The following is a 21,328-nucleotide window of genomic DNA, read 5'->3' on the forward strand; positions in this document are numbered from 1 at the left end:
AGAAGATGCTCCTTGCCGGGAGTGATTCTGAGGGAGGAAAAGGCCCACCTATGAGGTGGGCTGATAATTTCACATTTGTGCGTGCGCTCATCAGGCAAGTGTGGATAATAGCGACTGGCTTCACGGAGCGCCCACTGCGCGTGCTGGCCCAGTGCTAGGCCCTTCTCCTGGAAGGAGGCATTTAATCCTCACAGCAGCCTTTGAGGTGGCTGCTGGCATCATTCCCAGGGCACCATGGAGGAGACTGAAGCTCAAAGAGGCTGAGCTGGGAAGCGCGGGGCAGAGCCCCACCAGGCTCTTAGCCCGAGGCACCCAGGTTCCCTGGGCACCCAAGCCCAGACACCGTAACCCTTGTAAGAAGCTCACACAAACTGACTGTGTTCATAAGAAAAGACCTTTGTGCAGCGGGGCTGTGCCTCATCTTGGTGCTTCAGGGCAGAGATGCTCACAGCAATGAACATAAACAGACAAGGCCCAACTCGCCCAACTTCTTTCCCAAGGACAACACTCTGAATAGCCTGACGAAGAACCAATGTTTCACTTCTCTACAAGCTGAGTCATATCCAGAGTTTAATTAACATAAAATACTGGAATGGCTATCTTCATTTTCACTCATGCGTTTAGGGTCCCCACTGATTGGTAAAGAGTTGTCCTTAATTTTTCTTGCTCAGATGGTTTGGTCATCTTCCTCCTTTAGTGAAAATTGGACCCATAACACTGAAAAGTTACATGTTTTAATAAAAGTGGATTTGTGACGTGGGCTTACTTGTGTTTACAACTTACATTGGCAACAACACAGTAATTTACGTGTCAGAAACCAGGGCTTCTGCCCCCAGAGGCTGCAGAGCTACCTAGGAATGTCACACTGTGCTTACAAAATGCCATACTGGGCCCCCTCAGGTGGCATTGCTCACCCAGACACAGGGCAGCCCAAGGACGACCAGGGTGCACACTGCGGAAGAAACCTGTCTCTCTAGGAAGAGACTCGGATTCAGAACCAGAAGCCTGGGCAGGACTCTCGGCTCAACCACAGCCGGACCGGGGGGGCCTCGGGGCCCCCAGGCAGGGCTGAAGGAGAGTCATGACTGGATCAGGCGGGTGGCTGCCATGAGAGGGGCCCAACCATCCGGGTCCTCTTCCCGTCCCTGCACACCCATGGCAGCGCTCTGGGAATGTGGGTGATGCCGGATTTCTGCCCAGGAGGGCTGTGTGGTGGTTGAACAGTGTCCCCCTAAATTCACGTTCACCCAGAACCTCAGAATGTGACCTTATTTGGAAACAGGATCTTTGCAAATGTCATTAAGATGAGGTTGTACTGGGTGAGAGTGGGCTCTACACCAGTGGCTGGTGTCTTTAAAAGAAGAGAAGAGACACAGAGGGAGACACACTGAATAAGGCTAAGTAAAGACAGAAACAGAGATTGGAGTGATGTGTGCACAGGCCAAGGCACAGCGAGGAACACCAGCAGCCCCCAGAGGCCTGTAGAGGTGAGGAAGGATCCCCTCTAGAGCCTGGGAAGGGAGTGGGGTCCTGCCGACGCCCTGATTTTGGACTTCTGGTCTTCAGAGCTGTGAGAGAAGTTTCTGTTGTTTCAAGCCACCTGTTTGGTGGTACTTTGTTACGGCCGCCCCAAGAGACTGATGCAGGTAATGGCAACAGCTACACCACCTGGACAGGCTCCAGCAAGCCCACTGCCCTCACCTCTCAGAGGCCGTGGAGGAGGACGGCGGGGCTGGGCAGGCTTGTCTGAAGCGCAGCCAGCGTGGGAACCCGGCGGCCGGGGGCCCAGGCCAGAGCAGCAGGCAACTCCAACAGTCTGACCAACAGTTTTTACCACACCGCCACAGCTCTCCCATCAAGGGAGGAAGAATGTTCATTAAAGTGTGATCAGCAAAGGCGCAGGTAAAAGTCTAAACAAAGATGTGCTGAGCGCAGGAGGGTTGGGCAGATGGGTTCACAGCATCTACTTATTTACCAAACACCTGTTACCCAACAGGCAGGTGCTGTGCTCAGTGCTAGGAACGTAAACCTGCCTGGGGATACAGGCACTTGAAGGCACCAGGCCTGTGCACGGCAGGGGCTCAGTCAAGTTCAGCCAAATGGATTTATAAATGAATGAATGAGTGAGTCTAATAGAGGAAACAGAATTTAAACATCTAAATGTACTCAATGTGGGAAGGGGACTTGAGCTACAGAGGAGAGAGCAGTGAATTCAATCTGTGAGCAATCTGGTAAGGCTGCCTGGAGGTGGTGGCACTTGGTCCAAGCCTGAAAAATTGAGTAGAGTTTTAAGGACTGGAATAGGCCACAAATCAATATATATATGTATACCCAGAAGTAAGGTGAATATTTCTGAGAAGCCTGCACAAGACCAAATATAACCAGATTCGGGAACACTGAGGCATTTTTGTATATGTCAGAAGGGTCACACCAGATATGGGTCCCAGAGGGTGTCCTGGAGGGGAGGTGAGCTGGGGTCTGAGCTCAGTGCCTTTTTTTTTCATCCTGAAGTAGCTTGTCTCAGGGCCAGAACTTGTGTGGGAGGAATTGTCCCCTTGGGGTCACACTAGCCCACTGGATTGCCCCACCTTCATCAGGGTTGTAGTCACATGAATAAATAAACCAAATTAGGCATTTCTGGGCTAGTGGTGATGTGGGGGTGAAATATGATTGTATCATGTTTCTACCTGCAGCCAGAGTACAATGGAGCCTCCCTCCAACCCACACAGGTCCAGGGGGCTGCACTCTCGGGAAGGTTGGGCCATCGCCCGGCCAGGACTCAGCTCATGGATGCACATACAGAGTCGCTTCACATGGTCCGCGTCTCCCTCCTGCACTCAGCGCTTTCCAGGTAAGGGTTTCAGGAGGCGGAGGGATGCGGCGGGGGTCTGCTTTTGCTCCAAGCTCCAATATCGTGGGAAATTTTCACCCATCAAAAGAGAATATACAAAGACACCCAGCATCTGTCAACAAAAAGATTAATCAGTAGTCCATCTAAGAAAGAAATGGAAAATTTTACTCCAGCCTACCTGAGGATTATAAAGCAGGAGACAGTCTTTCAGAAAGCTCTGAGGACTGTTCTGCCTGCTAGAGGTCAAAGCACAGTTATATAAGTTTTTGGACAAAGGTTTATATATCAACTGACTTATTACTGACAGTTTACACAATCCAGATCTGCATGTACAAAGCAAGCAGTGGGTCATGGTTCACGTGGCCCCTTCCAAGATTAAGAAGGAAGATTATCTCCTAAAGAGGTCTGGTTAGTGCACCTACACAGTCCACACTAAAGGGGAGGGAGGAGGCCCAAACAGGCAAATAAAAATTCTGTTCAAATTTTTCTCATCTTGCCATAAAATAAGAATTTTATTTCATCACATCTATTGGCATCTTGCAAAAGGATACTTTTTTAAGGTAAAATAATGACTCTCATACAACTATAAAATGAACACCTGCCAAAGGTCTTATTTAATTCATTAATTAATGAGGGAACTAGTAAGATGTTACTGATGGTTTAAAGGAGAATTGAAAGAATCACAATAAAGGACTCTGAAATGAATTTGCAAATAGATGCAAAACCAGTCTGTCCACAGGGCGGTAATAAATTGCTTTCCAAGAGCCGCACTTCATTTGCATTTCGATGGACAGGAATCATTTGCATCATTATCAATGTTCTACAACTTACAAGTTGTAAAAAACCACAAAGACAGTGAAAGGTGAAGATAACCGAAGCGTGTGCTGGGCAGGCCACGCAATCCTCTTTCTTGCCTGATAAGCTGCTCCCATAAACTCTGCCTTTTCCACGGGTGGACCATCTGGGCCTCAGAGCCAGGTCTTCCTCTGGGCACCAGACCCTCCCTCCCACCAACCATGGTCCTCACTTCAGCAACAGGCCGTCTGTCTCCTGCGACATCATCACTTTTGTGACGGCTACGGGATCATTCCCAGCAGCATTAAAACAAGCTGTTCTATCTCCTGTCAAAAAAAAAGAAGAAAAAATGTTTTTAAAGGAAAGGGAAAAAAAAAATCCCTTGATCCCACTTCTTCTGAAAGCTAGCACTCCTGTCGTTGCTCTTCTTTATAGTAAAACTCTGAAAAGTTCTCCACTTTCTCCCATCTCTGTCCCTCTCTTCCTATGCTCTCTTAAGCCCATCCACTTGGAGTTTGCCCACCATTCCTCTGAAGGTGCTTGAATTAGTCTGCTCTGGTCACCATAACAAAGTACAGCAGATTCGGTGGCTAGAACAACAGAAATTTCTCAACAGTTCTGGAGTCTGGAAGCCCAAGATCAAAATGTTGGCAGCGTCAGTCTCTCCTGAGGCCTCTCTCCTTGGCTTGTAGACAGTCATCTTCTGCCTGTGTCCCCACATGGTCTTCCCCCTATGTGTGTGCGTGTGTGTCCTAATCTTCTCCTCTTATAAGGACACGAGTCCTATTGGAGTAGGGCCACCCCAGTGACCTCATTTCACCATAAATTACCCCTTTAAAGGTGATGCAGTCACAATCTGAGGTACTAGGGGGCTTAGGGCTTCAACATTTGAATTGGGGGGACACAATTCGGCCCGTCACAGTGCTCTTGTCAAGGTCAGCAATGACCCCCATTACTCACAGTCCCATCCCCCACTGGCAGCTTCTCGGCCCTCTGGGCTGGTTCCTTTTCTTCTCTTTGACTTCCTGACTTTGAAAGCCTCCAGGGCTCAGACCTCCGTCCTCCTCTTTTCTTCATATGCCCTCACTCCCTCATCCTCGTTTAGTCTTACGGTCTAAATTCCATCCATAGACTGATGACTCCCATTTGTACATCCCTAGCCTGGATCTTCCTCTCAAACTCTGGACTCCTATCTCCAAATGCCTACTGGGTATCTCCATGGGATCGTCTAATAGACATCCAAACTGAAAACTGAACCCCTGATCTTCCATCCAAAACCTGCGCCTCACACTGTCTTCCCCATCCTTGTTGATGGCAGCCCCATCACTGCAGGTTCCATCGTCTGGGCCAAAGCCTGGAGCCATCCTCGACTCCTCTCTTTCCCTCACACCCCCCATCCAATCACCTCTCACCACTCCCGGCAACCACCCTGGTCCAGGCCACCATCATCTCACATATGGATTATTGTAACCACTTGCTAACTGGTTGACCCTCTCTGTCCTCACCTCCCCACAGCATGTAATGTCATTCCTTTTATCAAAACCCTGCAGTGCCTCCCATCTCATTCAAAGTGAAAACCAAAATCCTTCAGTGGTTTCACTCAGCTCCCATCACTGGGCTTGAAACACACAGGCACACTCCAGCCTCAGGACCTTTGCACTGACTCTCTTCCCCCAGGTCTCCACTTGGCTACTTCTCTTGTGTCCTTCAAGTCTTTGCTCAAATGTCACCTTCTCACTGAGGCATCCCCTAACAGGCCTCACCTTATTTGATATTGTAACCCCTCCCCAGCAGTGTCCCCTGCCCTACCTGGCTGCACTCTCAGCCCTTACCCCACACAACTTTTCCGTCTGATTTTGTCCACTGATGTCTCCCGAGCACCTAGAACCAGGCCAGACACCCACCCAGCTTCCTCCCTATTTCACACAATGTTATTCCTGACACAAAAAAACATATTCGCTTTCCTATCAGGGCTCGCCCTGGTAGCCGCTGTAACCAGAGCCCAAGCCAAAGCCTTGGCACCACAAGAGACTCAGGACAGATGCTGCCGGGCAGGTAGAGGAAGGGCTGGCAGGTGATTGTCAGGCGAAGGAGAGGGAGCCTGGGCCCCACACCAACTCACCCCAGACTGGGCTGACATTCCCCAATGGAGTGAAGACAAGGGGGGAAAGAGTGTAGCGGCCACATTAAAACAGGCTGGCTGGTCACATGCTGTTTAAACCATTAAGTTCAGGTGACCACCCCGGAGGAGGGTGCTATGCTCGCTTCAACACTAAAGTGGAGGAATTCCAGGCCCAGGGGGCCATACTGGGAGCAGAGAGAACTAAGGCATTTTAGCACTAAGTGTGTCTTTGATGTTTTGCCTCGCCTCCGCTCAGTGCACCTGCACCACGGCCCTATGGCTGTGGACCCATCTCCCAGAAGGGGCCACTGAAGCTGGGGCAGGCCAAGTGACACACCCAAGGTCACCAGGCTGGTAGGACGAGAAGCAAGAATTCAAACCCAGGGCTCTCTGTCCCCACATGTGCAGTCTTCCCCTGAGAGGTGGGCGGGCCTCAGAGCAGCATCTGGGTCAAGGGCATCAGGCCTGCCTGGTGTCACTTCCTTGTCCTCGCCCCCTCCCCTGCCCCAGCTTCTGAGCAGGCGAGCCCTGACCTTCCAGAATCGGATTGGAGGGCACCAACGTTGGCAGAAGCTCATATTTTACCAGGAAAGACAGGCCACCATCACTGTGGAAGAACAATCTGTGAGCAGCCTGCCCTTGTCCAAGACAATGCTCAGGCAGCTTGCAACCCAACGGGGCTCTGACCCAATTAACCTTGCAGGTCGGCAGCATCTGACATGAGATTTGGGAACGGTTGGCAGCAGCGGCCATAATCCCATCCAGAAAAAGGAAAAGATGAGAAAGAAAGAAAAACATTCTAATGAAACCAATAACTGTAAAATGGCCTCTCCAAAGAGGGTTGTTTCGTCCCGGTGTGCTTGTCACTAGGGGAGCAAAAGGAAGGACTTCCACGGCCACACCAGGGAGCACCAATTAAGCACCTACCTTCAACCAGGAGAAGCCAGGCGCTAGCTGGGTGGAAGTATGTGCCCCAGGACTCAGAATGGTCCTCAGATGTGGCTGGATGATGGCTCTGCACATCCTTATCCAGTCTTTCTGTTCAGGTCCAAGACAGATACTGTGTGCTGTGTGCCTGCCCCAAGTGAAGGACCCAAGGGTATTTGGAGAAAGAATCCCTTGGGCTCATTTCTAGTTACTATGGGGCCAGAGAACTGCCAGTGGCAGAAGGGAGGGGTCAGTCTTAACCCCTCCCAGCTCTACAGAGCCCCCTGTTCTTACCCCCACCTAGGACCCTGCTCACGCCTGGTGTGTGATGCTGCTCCCTGCTGGCCACAGGAGGTGAGGCAGCCATACTTCATCCAGCTCCAATGGGCACAGCCCAGAGCTGGGAGGAGACCAGCTTTCCCCCATGGGCACACCCTGGCTACCCTCGGTTAGGTCTAGATGTATCCTTGGCCTGTGGGCGTCAAATTCCCGCAGTGGGCAGGGACTGTGACCAGGCCCCCCCACCGCCAGAGGCCCATGAGCCATGAGAGTGACACACGGCAACCTAGTGGGAGCTAAAGGGCAGGGGATCTCCCACCATCAACACCCACGGGGCAAGAACTGAGGACTCTGTGGGGTTTGTAGGGGCATTCTTGTGGATCCAGGGTTCCTTGGACTCAAGGAAGCTGGAAACTCTAGTCTAAAACCCTCCAACTGCATCTGGAAAGCTGAAGGTCATACAGCAGCAGGTCAGAGGCACTGCTGGGGCCAGAACCTGGGTCTCCTGATTCCTGGCTTCTGGTCCATTAAACCTTCCCCAAGGGGAGGACACATCCAGGTGCATTCAGGCCTCATGCATGCGCACATAAATTCCTGTGCGCTGCCCAGCCCTTGGAAGGAAAGAGCATGGGAAATCCAGAAGAAGGAAAGAAAAGAGCACAGTCCTAGAGCCATCTGGGTGCCAGGCACTGTGCAAAGTGATTTGCATGCACCAACCATTTGATCTGCACAAAAGGTGACTATTACTCATGAGGAGACAAGGCAAAGAACTTGTTCATCTTATACAGCTGGCAAAGTGCCAGAACTATGTTTCAAGTCCAAAGGTCATGGCCTCCCCTTCAATCACACCTCTTCTCACATGCCTGCTCTGCCCTCCTGTTACTCCTATTCCAATCACTGATGGAAGATGCAGAACTCCACCCATCCTCAACCAGGCCCCACCCATCCCATCCAAGCTCCACCCATCCCCATCCAGGCCCCTCCCATCCCTATCCAGGCTCCACCCACCCCTGTCCAGGCACCTCCCATCCTCATTCAGAGCCCCACCCATCACAAGCCCAGGTGAATCCGGTTTGCTCCCAGCTGTGTATGTTCCAGGCAGCATTTTCATCCTGGATCCAGCTTGGTTTTGTTACCGCTGATTTGGGCTCTGACTACACTTTGACCGTTTTTAGTTCTATTAAAGTCTTAATTAAAGCTCTTTGGAAAAAGATAAAAGTAAACCAGAGCCAGTGGCGCTTTATCCTGCAGAGTTTTGTTTGTGCATTATCCAAGAATCCAGCTCACAGAGGAGAGGGACCTACCCCCCGAGAATAGTACCCCCTCTTTCCCACAGACAATGTGGGGCTACCTCAGGCTTTCTGCACGTAATGAACCACGATGGCTGCTCAGGCGTGGCAACATTTTTGGGTAATAGATTTAGTCCCCAAAGATTGACGGGTAGAAAATGAGTGTGTAACCAGGACAGCCATGAATTGGTGCGGGTGCACAGGTTGCAGGGAATGGGGCAGAGGGGGGCTCAGTGGCTTGGGAGTTGCTCAGGACGACGCAGCCAGACCTGTCTAGAAACCCAGCTTCAGCACCTGGGGTCAGTCCAGAGACTGGGGCAGAGTCCCTCTGTAGCCATTGGTCTGCTTTGGAAAATGGATAACACAGCCTCATGGGATTTTCACAAGACTCACAGATGGAAAACGTGTTCACAGAGATTTTTGGGATCATTCAAAACTCTCACTTGGCTTCACAAGAACTGGTTGCCCTTTGAATGACCGACCAGGCTGGCAGAAGGGTGTCCACTCATGGACAGAGAGACCATCTTCGTGGGAGAAGGAGACGCATAGGTTGGTTTCATCCAACAGCCAGCTTATCTCCACCATTTAAAACATGACTTGATACTCCCCAAATGCCCTTGGGGTGAGCAATTGTTTTAAAGCCACGAGGAGGTTTGGAATGGATGGAATCGTCTGGAACATCTATAAAGGGAACCCAGAAAGGCCCAGGCAGGCCATCATCAGAAGATCGTGCACAGGTTCCCTTTGTAGACTGTCTGCCTGGACTGCCTCTGGCTGCCAACCTCAAGCCTCTGTTTGGCGTCTTCAGACCTGTTAAAAAGCTGATGTGGTTTTCCTGTTGCAGAGACAGACTGAGTAAAGGATAGAAATAAAGAAGGAATGGGGCTTCCCTGGTGGCGCAGTGGTTGGAAATCCGCCTGCCAATGCAGGGGACACGGGTTCGATCCCTGGTCCGGGAAGATCCCACATGCCGCGGAGCAACTAAGCCCGTGCGCTACAGCTACTGAGCCTGCGCTCTAGAGCCCGCAAGCCACAACTACTGAGCCTACTCGCCACAGCTACTAAGCCCGCGCACCTAGAGCCCGTGCTCTGAAGCAAGAGAAGCCACCGCAATGGGAAGCCCGCGCACAGCAACGAACAGTAGCCCCTGTTCACCGCAGCCAGCGCATCAACAAAGACCCAATGCAGCCAAAAATAAATAAAATAAATAAATTTTTTTAAAAAAAGGAGTGTACCCACGAGGAATGGTTATCAGTGAATGAGAAACTTCAGCAGGTTTCTGGAAGACGAGAAAGTGGATGGGGCCACATGGAACCATGAAATGAGGCAGGGGGAGCCATGACACAGGACTCAGCAGAGTGGGGGAGCACGAGGAGGACTGGCAGTGGGATGGTTATGAAACACCCGCCCCGGCAGACCACTGGGCCATCAGGACAGAGGGGATCCACGCCCCAGAATTGCCTTCCTCCAACGGGGACTCAGGGCATCGGGGCACCTTCCACCCACCCTCGAAGGAAGCCCAGTTGTTGGCATGCCCCGCCTGGTGTTAAAAGACTCCACTCAGGTAACCAACACAAGAAAGGGAAAGAACATAGCTGTCAGTCATTGGGAGAGGAGGAGAAGAGGGTGGTGTAAATCAACTAAGTCCTCATGGACCCCAGCAGGGTCAGTAGTCACTCCCTAACTTGACAAGTGAAGAAGCAGAGGAAGAGGCATATCGTGTAGCCTTCCAGCTGCCACCAGAGCAACTCTAGGCAGGGATTGTTCAGAGAGGTTGTCCCAGAGCAAGTAGGATGGGGGTGAGGGGCGGTGGTCAGGACACTGCTGCTCTTCATCCTAAACTCTTCCGTTCAGTTTCATTTATAACTGAGCACCTATGGTATTGTGAAATCCTTTTTATACATTTTTGAAATAAAAACCAGAACATTTTCATGAGACTGAGGGGGCCTGGGTGCCAATCACAATGGAGACACTCACTGGTTTCCATTAGCTTTCCCCTGTCCCCAACTTATCCAAGGCAAATGCGTTCACGTGCCAATTCGGATAGGAAAGAGGGAGAAAGGCTGAGGAGAGGAGGAGAAAAAATTTAGAACTCGGAGTATCCACCGTGTTTTTTTTTTTGGCTGCATTGGGTCTTAGTTGCGGCACATGGAATCTTTCGTTGCACTGCACGAGCTTCTCTCTAGTTGTGGCGCGCGGGCTCCAGAGCACGTGGGCTCAGTAGTTGCGGCACACAGGCTTAGTTGCCCTGCGGCATGTGGGATCTTAGTTCCCCGACCAGGGATCGAATCGATGTCCCCTGCACTGCAAGACAGATTCTTAACCACTGGACCAACAGGGAAGTCCCCGTATATTTATTTTGAAACAACAAAAAAGGCACTGCTGATAGGGAAGCACTGAGGGCTTATGGGGTGAGTGTCCAAAGATGACATCTCAGTGAATGCAGACAGAATCCAGAGGTGCTTCTGAGATGTGTTCTGTAACTTTCTTTACATCGCATGGGCTAAAGAATAGATCAGCACCACTAAGGGGTACCAAAAAGGAGGAAGAATTACACGTTCACAAGTCAAAATTCTGTGTTCTGTTTCTATTCTAGAGGAAAACTTTTTTTTTTTTTTTTTTTTTACCAAAAGTAAGAACTTTTGTTACAAATACCCCTGTTAAGTGAGAGCTACAAAGTCCCCTAGCTGAGCAAGTCTCCAGGTCTGTAGGAGTGGCTGCCTTTACTGTAAGCGGAGCATCTTATTTAATTAGATAAGAATTAGATAAGTGAAAACAGAGATGCAAGAAATGTCTTTGCTAATTGCCTTTCCTACACAGGCCTGCATCCTGTTGTTTGGCTTTTAGCTACATTCACACCAGTCATAAGACGACCTTGACTTCAGGCATGTGAGACCAGAGAGGTGTAACCATCTCTTTTCTTATCCTGCCAGGCCTGCGTTGTTGGGTAGGAGCTCCCTGGAGAGGAAGCACATCCAGCTGGGCCCGCTTCTAACACCGTGCATCCCCAAAAGCCAAGGCTGATGTCTACACTCGTGGGGGCCTGGCGCCATGGTTGGTCAGCAAGGCCAGCAGCTGGGAAGGTGAGCTGGACACAGGGCAGAGGGGAGTAAGGATGAGCTGGTACCCGTGCTCAGTGTCAGTAGTATAAGGCCTCACGAGCTTCTGAGAGTAGTGGCTGCTGCTTTACTGCTACCTTCCAAATCTTACACAAGTTCCTCTCACATCAAGCTTTAACCCAAAATCACTTAGGGGAGGAGAGTCTGGGAAACAGGGTTCCCCAGCCTTAGCCAGTCTGGTAGAGCACGACCCAGCACACCAGGTCTGGACCCAGGCAAGCTCAGCTGAGTGCCCCCCAGCTCAGAGACAGCTGTCCTGGCCCAGCTGCACATCCTGATTCTGAGCAGCAGAGGCCCATCCAGGGCACCATTTGCCTCCAGGATGAAAGTGAGTTACGGAAGCAAGCCCAGTGTGATTCTGGGGCTTTGGCTCGTAGGCTCCAGGCCGGTGGGAACCCCAAAGCCCTCCGATCCAAATTTGACATTTGGCCCCCGGGGCTGTGTAGTGGTATCAGGAACAGCTGCCTGCAGGGTGAGTTCTACTTCCCCACCTTGGACCTGACTTCCTCTGACAGCCTCCTGCAGGCAGCTGGCAGTGGCACACCCTCTCCCCACACCCAGGGGCGTCCTGGTCTCATTTCTGCCAAGCTTTGCTCCTCCCTGGGTCACCTTACCTCCACCACTGCCATCCAGGCACAGCCCCAGAAAGGCCCTTCTGCTTAGGGATGGCACCTGGGCACGTGCCAGGCCCTTGGGGGCATCAGGCAGCCTCCCAAACCAAGCTCTTCATGTGCAGGTGGCTCTGCGTCAGTTGCAAAGTTATGTGCAGACTTCAGTGAAAAGCAAAGAACTGTTGACTTCTGTCTTATGTGGCACCCAAGTCTCCCTACAACTGTCGTGGATAAGACTCTGCTCCAACCACTTTCCAAATCTCCTTTTTAAAAATGTAACATTTTGGGGGCTTCCCTGGTGGCGCAGTGGTTGAGAGTCCGCCTGCCGATGCAGGGGATGCGGGTTCATGCCCCGGTCTGGGAAGATCCCACATGCCGCAGAGCGGCTGGGCCCGTGAACCATGGCCACTGAGCCTGCGTGTCCGGAGCCTGTGCTCCGCAAGGGGAGAGGCCACAACAGTAAGAGGCCTGCGTACCGCAAAAAAAAAAAATAAATAAAAAATATGACATTTATTAAGATTTTTTCGTTTTTAAAGAAAATTCAAAATGGATAATCACCATAATCTCTCCACCTAGATAAATCCTACTGACACTTTTAATAATAAAACTAAATATAAATGATAAAAAATATCATATATGGTAAGTAAAAATATATAGAGAGAAAAGTAAAAAATATATACACGCACATATATGTAAGATTTGGAAATGATCAAAAAGTTTAGCGAGGTACTACATTTGTCACTTACTATAGTAATAATGCTGTGTAACAAGTAATCTCCCAATGTTAGTGGCTTACAGTGACAAGTAGTGTTCTCTTTATAGGTCTGCAGGTTGGCTGGAGCAGCCCTGCTTCAGTCTGTGGGTCTCCAGGTCTCTCTCTAACCAGGACCAGTGATCACTCAGAGCATGTTCTTGTCACACCAGTGGCAGAAGCACAAGATGTCAAGCCAAAACACAAAAGCATACGTAAAGCCTGTTTATACGTTTGCTCACATCTTATTGGCTAAAGCAAATCACATGACCAAACTCAAGCAGAGAAGTCTACTTCACCCCCAAAAGGAAGAGGGAGGGGAGTGAACATTTCCTGAACAACATTTCAATCTCACAGGAACCAAGTTAAGAAATTAGGTAACATCTTCCTTCCGACTCCCATACAGAAATACACACATGTGTTGTGCAAATATCCACATGCAAGTTCATATACTTATTTTTAAATACAAAAAGGAGTCCTTTCGTACGCATGCTCTTTGTTCCTTTTAGAGAGTTTTGCAGTAGAGTTCCCCTATTGATTTATTTAATAAACACTTACACAGCACTTACTTGCTATGTGCCAGTCACCATTTTATGAATATAATCCACATGTATTGGTGCAAAAATATCCTGGGGCATGTATCTGGAGAAATTTCAGAGTGTGCTTTTAGGCTAACTGCACAGAAGTGGGGTTGCTGGGAGTACTTTTAATTTTCATAATTATTCCCTAATTGTCTTCTGGAAAGAGTGCACTGATTTACGCTCCCACCTACCGGGTAGAAAAGTGTCTACTTCGTCATCACCAGCCCTAGGGCATCACAGTTTTCCATTTTTGTCAATCTGATAACTGCACAACACATTTCACTGTTGTTTGTTTTAGATTTCCTTCATTAAAAATGAGGCTGGGCAGCTTTCCCACATTTATTGGCCATTTGTATTTATTTTTCAGTAAATTGCCGTTCATGTCCTTTGCCCATTTTTCTACTGGGTTATTTTTTCTTATTGATTTATGTGAACTCTTTGAGGCTGGGAAATTGGCCTGTCACATTTGTCTGCCACAGATGTTGCAAATATGTTTTCCCAGATTTTTATCTATCTCTTGACTCTGTTATGGTCTACTCTATCAAATGGAAGTTTTATTTTTATGTAGCTCAATTTATTGATTCTTTCCTTTCTGAGTTCTAGGTGATTTTTTTTTCACTCATGCTCTCTTCTATAATTTTTATGCCTTTATGTTTAACTTTTTAGTTTGAAACAGTCAATCATAGATTTATAGGCAATTGCAAAGATAGTACAGAGAGGTCCCTGTCACCTCCCATCTGCTTACCCCCAATGGTTACAGCTTACATAGTTAAAAGTTATGCAACACAGAAACCAGGAAATTGACATTGGTACCATGTGTGTTCTATGCCATCTTACCACTTGTGCATATTCATGTAACCAACACCACAATCAAGATACAGAACTCTTTTTTTTTTAATTTTTAAAAAAGTTTATTTATTTATTTATTTTTGGCTGCATTGGGTCTTCGTTGCTGCATGCAGGCCTTCTCTAGTTGCAGCGAGCAGCCTTCTCATTGCGGTGGCTTCTCTTGTTGCAGAGCACAGGCTCTAGGCGCCCGGGCTTTAGTAGTTGTGGCTCGCAGGCTCAGTAGTTGTGGCTTGTGGGCTCTAGAGCGCAGGCTCAGTAGTTGTGGCACATGGGCTTAGTTGCTGCACAGCATGTGGAGTCTTCCCAGACCAAGGCTTGAACCCGTGTCTCCTGCATTGGCAGGCAGATTCTTAACCACTGTGCCACCAGGGAAGTCCCAAGATACAGAACTCTTCCATCACCGCTGAGATCATCCTCATGCTGTCCCTTTATTGTCAGACCTGTCCTCCTTTCCCCCATCACTTATAACCCTGCACAACCACTAATCTGTTTTCCATCTCTATAGTTTTGTCCTTGTGAGAACTTTATATAAGTGGAATCATACAGTATGTGACCTTTTGAGATTGGCTTTTTTCACTCATCATAATGCCCTTGAGACCTTGATAATGCCTATATCAAGAGTTCATTCCTTTTTACTGCTGAGTAGTATTCCATGGTGTGGATGTTCCACAGTTTGTTTAACTGGTTACCTACCTATCACAGGACATTCTGTTTTTTTCCCAACTTGGGGCTATTACAAACAAAGTTCTATGAACAGTCAGGCCTCTCTGTGAACACAGATTCATTTCTCTGGGATAAATACCCAGGAGTGCAATTGCTTGGTCATATGCTAAGTGTATGTTTGATTTTTTTTTTTAACTGCCAAATTATAATATTTTCCAGTGTGGCTGTTTTCTAATTCACTCTGTCAATCTCTATCTTTTAATTGGTATATTCAGACTATTTATGTTTAATGTAATTATTGATATGTTAGGGCTAAAGTCTGACATTTTATTTTTGTTTTCTGTTCATTCTCTGTTTTTCATTTCTCTGTTTTTCTTCTACCTTCCTGTAAGTTACTTGAACATTTTTTAGAATTCCATTTTGATTTATAAATAGTGTTTTTTAATGTGTCTCTTTCTATACTTTTTTACAATGACTTATTATACATACACAACAGATCATAGTCTACTGATGTCAACATTCAGGCAATTCGAATGAAGTATGGAAACCTTACTTCCCTTTATGTACCTTCACATTCTCCACTTATAATTGTCTTAAATATTTCCTCTACATCATGAGTACTTCATCAGAAAGTGTTATCATTTGTGCTTAATCATCAAACATAATTTAGAACACTCAAGAATAAAAGGAAAGTCTATGTATTTACCCAAATTTTTACTCTTTCTGTTGTCTTTTCTTCCTTTCTGTGTTTCAAGATTCCTTCTATCATTTTATTTCTGTTTCAAGAATTTTCTTTAGCCATTCTTTTAGGATAGATCAGCTAGTGACAAATTCTCTTGATTTTCCTTCAACTGAGAAGTTCTTAATTTCCCCCTCATTCCTGAAGGATATTTTCATTTTATATAGAAGTCTGGATTGACAGTTATTTTCTGTAAGCTTTTGGAAAATATTGTGCTACTCTCTTCTGACTTCCATCGTTTTTGATAAGAAATCTACTGTAATTCTAATTATTTTTCTCACATAGGTAAAGTGTTATTTTTCTGTTACTGCATTCAAGATATTTTATTTACCTTTAGTTTTTAGAAATTTTATTTTGATGTGTCTTGGCATGGATTTCTTTGTATGTATCCTGTTTGGGGTTTACTCAGTTTCTTGCATCCATAGGTGTATGTCTCTTGCCAAATTTGGAAAGTTTTCAGCCCTTATTTCTTTGAATAATTTTTAGCCCCATCCTCTCTTTCATCTCCCCCCAGGACTCCTATGAAGTGAATGTTAGATCTTATCATCCCTCAGTTCCCCAAGGCTCTGTTCTTTCACTGTTGTTGTTGTTTTTAGTCTATTTTCTCTCTGTTGTTCAGACCAGGTAATTTCTATTGGTCTCTCATCAAGTTCACTGACTCTTTCCTCTGTCCCATCATTCTGCTTCTCCAGCAAGATTTTATTTTATTTTGTTTTTGTTTTTTGGCGCTATGCGGGCCTCTCACTGTTGTGGCCTCTCCCGTTGCGGAGCACAGGCTCCGGATGCGCAGGCTCAGTGGCCATGGCTCACGGGCCCAGCCGATCTGCGGCATGTGGGATCTTCCCGGACCGGGGCACGAACCCGTGTCCCCTGCATTGGCAGGCGGACTCTCAACCACTGTGCCACCAGGGAAGCCCAAGATTTTATTTTGATTATTGTATTTTTCAGTTGTAAATTATCCATTTGGTTCTTTTTTTAATGTATTCTATCTCTTTGCTGGGACTTTCTATTTCTTTGCTTAAATGTTTTATGTTTTCATTTAGTTCAAGCATTTTCATTATTTCTTGCTGAAGCATTTTTTAGAAATTTATTTTATTGAAGTATAGTTGATTTACAGTGTTGTGTTAATTTCAGCTATACAGCAAAGTGATTCAGTTATACATATATATATATTCTTTTTCATATTCTTTTCTATTATCACAGGATATTGAATATAGTTCCCTGTGCTATACAGTAGACCTTGTTGTTTATTCATTCCATATCTAATAGAATCTAATCTGCTAACCCCAAATTCCAAGTCCATCCTCCGCCAGCCCCCTCCCCCTTGGCAACCACAAGTCTGTTTTCTGTGTCTGTGAGTCTGTTCCTGTTTTGTAGATATGTTCATTTGTGTCATATTTTAGATTCCATATATAAGTGATATCATATGGTATTTGTCTTTCTCTTTCTTACTTCACTTAGTATGATAATCTCATGTTTGTTGATTACCTTATCTCATTCAAGTTGAGATATTCCTGGATTTTGGTATGATGAGTGATTTTTCTATGGAAACCTGGATATTTTTGGTATTGTGTTTCGAGCCTCTGGGCATTATTATCTGTTTATCGGGCCTCCTCTGACATCACTCTGTCAGGGGAAGGAGTTGGTGCCACTTCATTACTTCAAGGTGAGGGTGGAAGTTCAGGTTCCCCTCTAGACCTCCCATGACAGCACCCCAGCAGGAAGGGGGAGGGGGACCGCAGGCTCCACACACAGTCTTCACCAAACCCACAGATGGAGGGGTCTCATTACCCCCAGCAGGGATGAAAGTCCCTACTAGGGCCTTCTCTGCCACCATCCCAGCGAAGGGGGGCGGATGGGGGTGCCTCGTTACAACCCAGCAGGCTCCTCACTCAGCCTTTGCTGGAGGGTGGGCGTGGGACTGCAGTGTTTTCTGCAGTGTTTGGCAGGAATTTAGCAATTATTGCCTAAAAATTCCTACTTTGCTAGGCTGCCCCTTTTCTGGTCCTTCTGTCTAGGAGAGATCAGATTTTTCTTAAGGCTTTTTTAATCTGCACCTGTTGGCATTTCTAAGTTGCCAGCTTCTCCAGCACCCAGTCTGGGATATTTGAGGCCACAAGAAAACAGGTAACTCACCACCATGCCGTTCTCTCCATCTTTCAGAGGCTTCTTATATTGTTTTCCATATAATATCCAAGTGTTTTAGCTGTACTTAGCTGGACAAATAGGAAAAAGTGTGTCTATTCCATCCCAGAAACTATGGCTTTATTTTTTTAATAACACATTTAAGCCTCTGATCCATATGGAATTCATTTTCACAGAAGGAGTGATGTAGGGGACTCCAGCTTCATTTTTCCAGGCTACTCTAAGTTATCGTAATACCGTTTATTGGAGCGTCTCACTTCCCCCCACTGATCTGAAGCACCATGCACATTTCCATACATATGCAGGGCTATTTCTGAATTTATACTGTTCCATTAGCCTGTGTGCTTCTTCAACACCAGCTGCTTTATCTATTGTAGCATCACACACAGGTACTGTTTGCTGGAGTCTTTGCTGGAGCTCATGACCTCATCTTCTTCTGCCCGAGAGCCCATCTCTGCAGATCCTCTCCCCACACCCTCTGAAAATCACTGTATTAGTTCCTGTGGCTGCCGTAACAAAGTACCACAAACTGGGTGACTTAAAACAACAGAAATATATTTTCTCACTGTTTGGAGGTCAGGAGTCCAAAATCAAGGTGTCAGCCGGGGCTGGTTCCTTCTTGGCGGCTCTGAAGGAGCATCTGTCTGCTCCGTGCCTGTCTGCTGGCTTCTGGTTTGTGACTGCATCACTCCAATCTCTGCCTCCATTGTCACATGGCTGTCTTCCCTCTGTGCATCTCTGTGTCTCTTCTCCTCTTATGGTAAGGACCCCAGTCACACTGATGAAGACCCCTACTCCAGTGTGACCTCAGCTGTTTACGTCTGCAATGACTGTGTTTCCAAATAAGGTCACATTCTGAGTTTGGGGAAGGACATGAATTTTGATGAGACCCTATTCATCCCGGTACGGTCTCCAACAGGCCACATTTGTCAAGACCTCCCCACAGGGCCTCTCTTCCACCCCCCAGGTGGTGGCCACTGTACACCCCAGAAGCCCACCAAGCCGTCTCCCCTAGCCTGCTCAGTCCCCACTACCCCCCCACATGGGGCCTTCTTAGATGTGCAAGAGGGAATGGCCCATTGGGGGTTCACTCATGGTGGGAACCTCTTGGTCTGCATAACTGTCATACTCCCTGTGGGGCAGGATCCTGGTCAAATCGGGGCTCAAACGGGGGCTCCTCTGTCAGGGCAGACAGGGTCCCAGGCTCTCAGAAGTACTGCACAGTAGGGGCAGACACCCATGGAGATGCTTTTCCACTTGCCACCTTGTTCCAAGTTCATGGAATCCTGGGAAATTCCCTGGCTGTCCAGTGGTTAGGGCTCTGCGCTTCCACTGCAGGGGCCCTGGATTCGATCCCTGGTCGGGGAACTAAGATACCGCATGCTGCGCAGAATGGAAAAAAAAAATCATAAAATCCTAATCATCAGAGATGCTACTCTGTGTTGAAAACATTAGGCACATCACAAAGACTGTTCCTACTTCTCAGGAAAGCCCTGTGATGGATGCACTGCTCCCACTGTACAGAAGAGAAAACTGAAGCCCAGAGGGAGTTAAGTAACCTGCCAAGGTCCCACGTGAGGAAGATGCAGATAGAGATCGGAACCAGCTCTGCCTGGCTCCTCCCTCCCCCTCTGGAGGCCCCAGGGACCTTTGAGAGCTAGTCTGGCTGTTTCACTGGGTCCACCCTATATTACTTATGGCACATAAGGCCACCTGGTTCAATCTTGAGATAAGAAGTTCCTGGCAATAGCCTTCACCTTCAGCCAAGGAGGATCCAGAAGCAGTTAAGGGAATTTGTCCAATCAGCATGAGGGAAAGGAGCCTCTCACCACAATATTACTTTGACAGAGATGAGAGTTTTAATGTTCTCCCTCCTGAATTTGGGAATTTTGCATTTTAAGCTCTTTTGTACCCTTTCTGTTTTTCAGAATCATTAGCACTAGATGGAGGCCCTGCTGGGACCTTTCCAACCATTAGCCACAGGTGAGTGTTTCCATGAACCACATCACCATCTTCAGTCTCAGACAGGGAGCAAAGTGCCGCACCACTTCCTCCGTGTGACCAGCCCTCCTGGGTCTCCTTTACCCCTGGAGAAGACCAAGAGTCTTGGTGGCTCCGAGAGAGGCTTGGGGGTCAGACTCCAGGGTTCAAATCCGTGCTCTGCCATCGGCAGCGCAGTGAGCTTGGGTGTGCAAGAAATTTAACTTCTTTGAGTCTCCGTTGCATCATTGGTGAGATGCGCAATGACAATGGGTACTCCGAGGGGCTGGCGTCGACTGGATACAGCGTACACACATCTACCATGGTATCCAGCCTATGGAATGTTCTGCATAAATGCAAACTGTCAGTATCGCCATCGTGGGTATTACTCTTATTCCTATTATTCAGTCTCAAGGTTATTACTACTATTTCTGTTACTCAAGCAGGACCATGTTTCTTCTCTGGTCTAAGATACAGGAGCCTCTGACTCCAGGGGCCAACCTGGAGTGGGACATGGTTGCCATAATTTAGACCAGTGTTGCTTGAGGAATTGAGTCATGATTATCAGCTTGTGAGCAGGGCCTGTGTCCAGTAATAACAGCTTGACATTTACACCACATTCAAAGCCCCCCTGTGCCCGCTAGAGCGTGAGGCCTTTGCTGCATCCCTGAAGAGGCTGGAGAGGCAGCTGTCAGTCGTCCTGCAGGCCAGCCACAGAGAGGACTTCCCTGAGGCCACACGTGTGCCCAGCGCAGACCTGGGCTCTGGCCAACTCTCTCTGGGCTCTGCCTACCCAAGTTCTTATCCTTCTACTCCACCACACCTTCCCGGGAGAATCTGGAACCCTCTCTGGGAACATGTCCTTAATTCTTGGTTCCCAGGATCCGATGTTTCCTTGGGAGATCTTTGGTAGGTTTTTTGGTTTGTTTTTTCTTTCTTTTTTTTTTTAACATCTTTATTGGAGTATAATTGCTTTACAATGTTGTGTTAGTTTCTGCTGTATAACGAAGTGAGTCAGCTATATGTATACATATATCCCCATATCCCCTCCCTCCTGCCTCTCCCTCCCACCCTCCCTATCCCACCTCTCTAGGTGGTCACAAAGCACAGAGCTGATCTCCCTGTGCTATGCGGCTGCTTCCCACTAGCTATCTATTTTACATTTGGTAGTGTGTATATGTCCATGCCACTCTCTCACTTCATCTCAGCCTCCCCGTTCCCCACCGTGTCCTCAAGTCCATTCTCTACATCTGCGTCTTTTTTCCTGCCCTGCCACTAGGTTCATCAGTACCACTTTTTTAGATCCCATATATATATACATTAGCATATGGTATTTGTTTTTCTCTTTCTGACTTACTTTACTCTGTATGACAGACTCTAGGTCCATCCACCTCACTACAAATAACTCAATCTCGTTCCTTTTTATGGCTGCGTAATATTCCATTGTATGTATTGGTTCATTTTTTATTTGTATTTCCTTTCATTACCTGTGAATCAATTCCATGAAAAACCCTTGTTTAGTGGTCCAGGGAGGGGGCTGTGCAAGTCTTGTTGCCAGTGACTCACCAGAGGAGGACACTGCCCTCAGCGTGCCCAGACTCCCTCTGGCCTGAAGCAGCACCCGCAT

The 21,328-nt window shown here is 47.7% G+C and overlaps 1 protein-coding gene and 1 long non-coding RNA gene across 9 annotated transcripts in view; one reads left to right on the forward strand and one right to left on the reverse strand.

The window, feature by feature from the left end:
* Positions 1-675: 675 nt before the first annotated feature.
* LOC117200957 (uncharacterized) lies at positions 676-12,928 on the reverse strand. 8 transcript variants are annotated; one of them, XR_004482802.1, is made up of 4 exons: positions 12,790-12,928; positions 11,997-12,124; positions 3,879-3,972; positions 676-2,963 (listed from the first exon to the last, which is right to left on the reverse strand). It is a non-coding gene; the product is annotated as an uncharacterized LOC117200957 (long non-coding RNA). The 8 variants fall into 8 exon arrangements; XR_004482799.1 differs by having other exon boundaries at positions 11,997-12,152; XR_004482798.1 differs by having other exon boundaries at positions 11,997-12,152; positions 12,740-12,928.
* Positions 12,929-13,515: 587 nt separating this feature from the next.
* The window catches only part of BAIAP2L1 (BAR/IMD domain containing adaptor protein 2 like 1), a 161,970-nt gene continuing 154,157 nt past the window's right edge, over positions 13,516-21,328 (forward strand). The window contains exon 1 of the mRNA XM_049699274.1: positions 13,516-13,519. The gene's annotated coding sequence lies outside the window, so the exon portion shown is untranslated. The remainder of the gene's footprint in view (positions 13,520-21,328) is intronic.

Source organism: Orcinus orca, chromosome 16, assembly GCF_937001465.1.
Source record: "Orcinus orca chromosome 16, mOrcOrc1.1, whole genome shotgun sequence".
Classification (NCBI taxonomy): Eukaryota; Metazoa; Chordata; class Mammalia; order Artiodactyla; family Delphinidae; genus Orcinus; species Orcinus orca.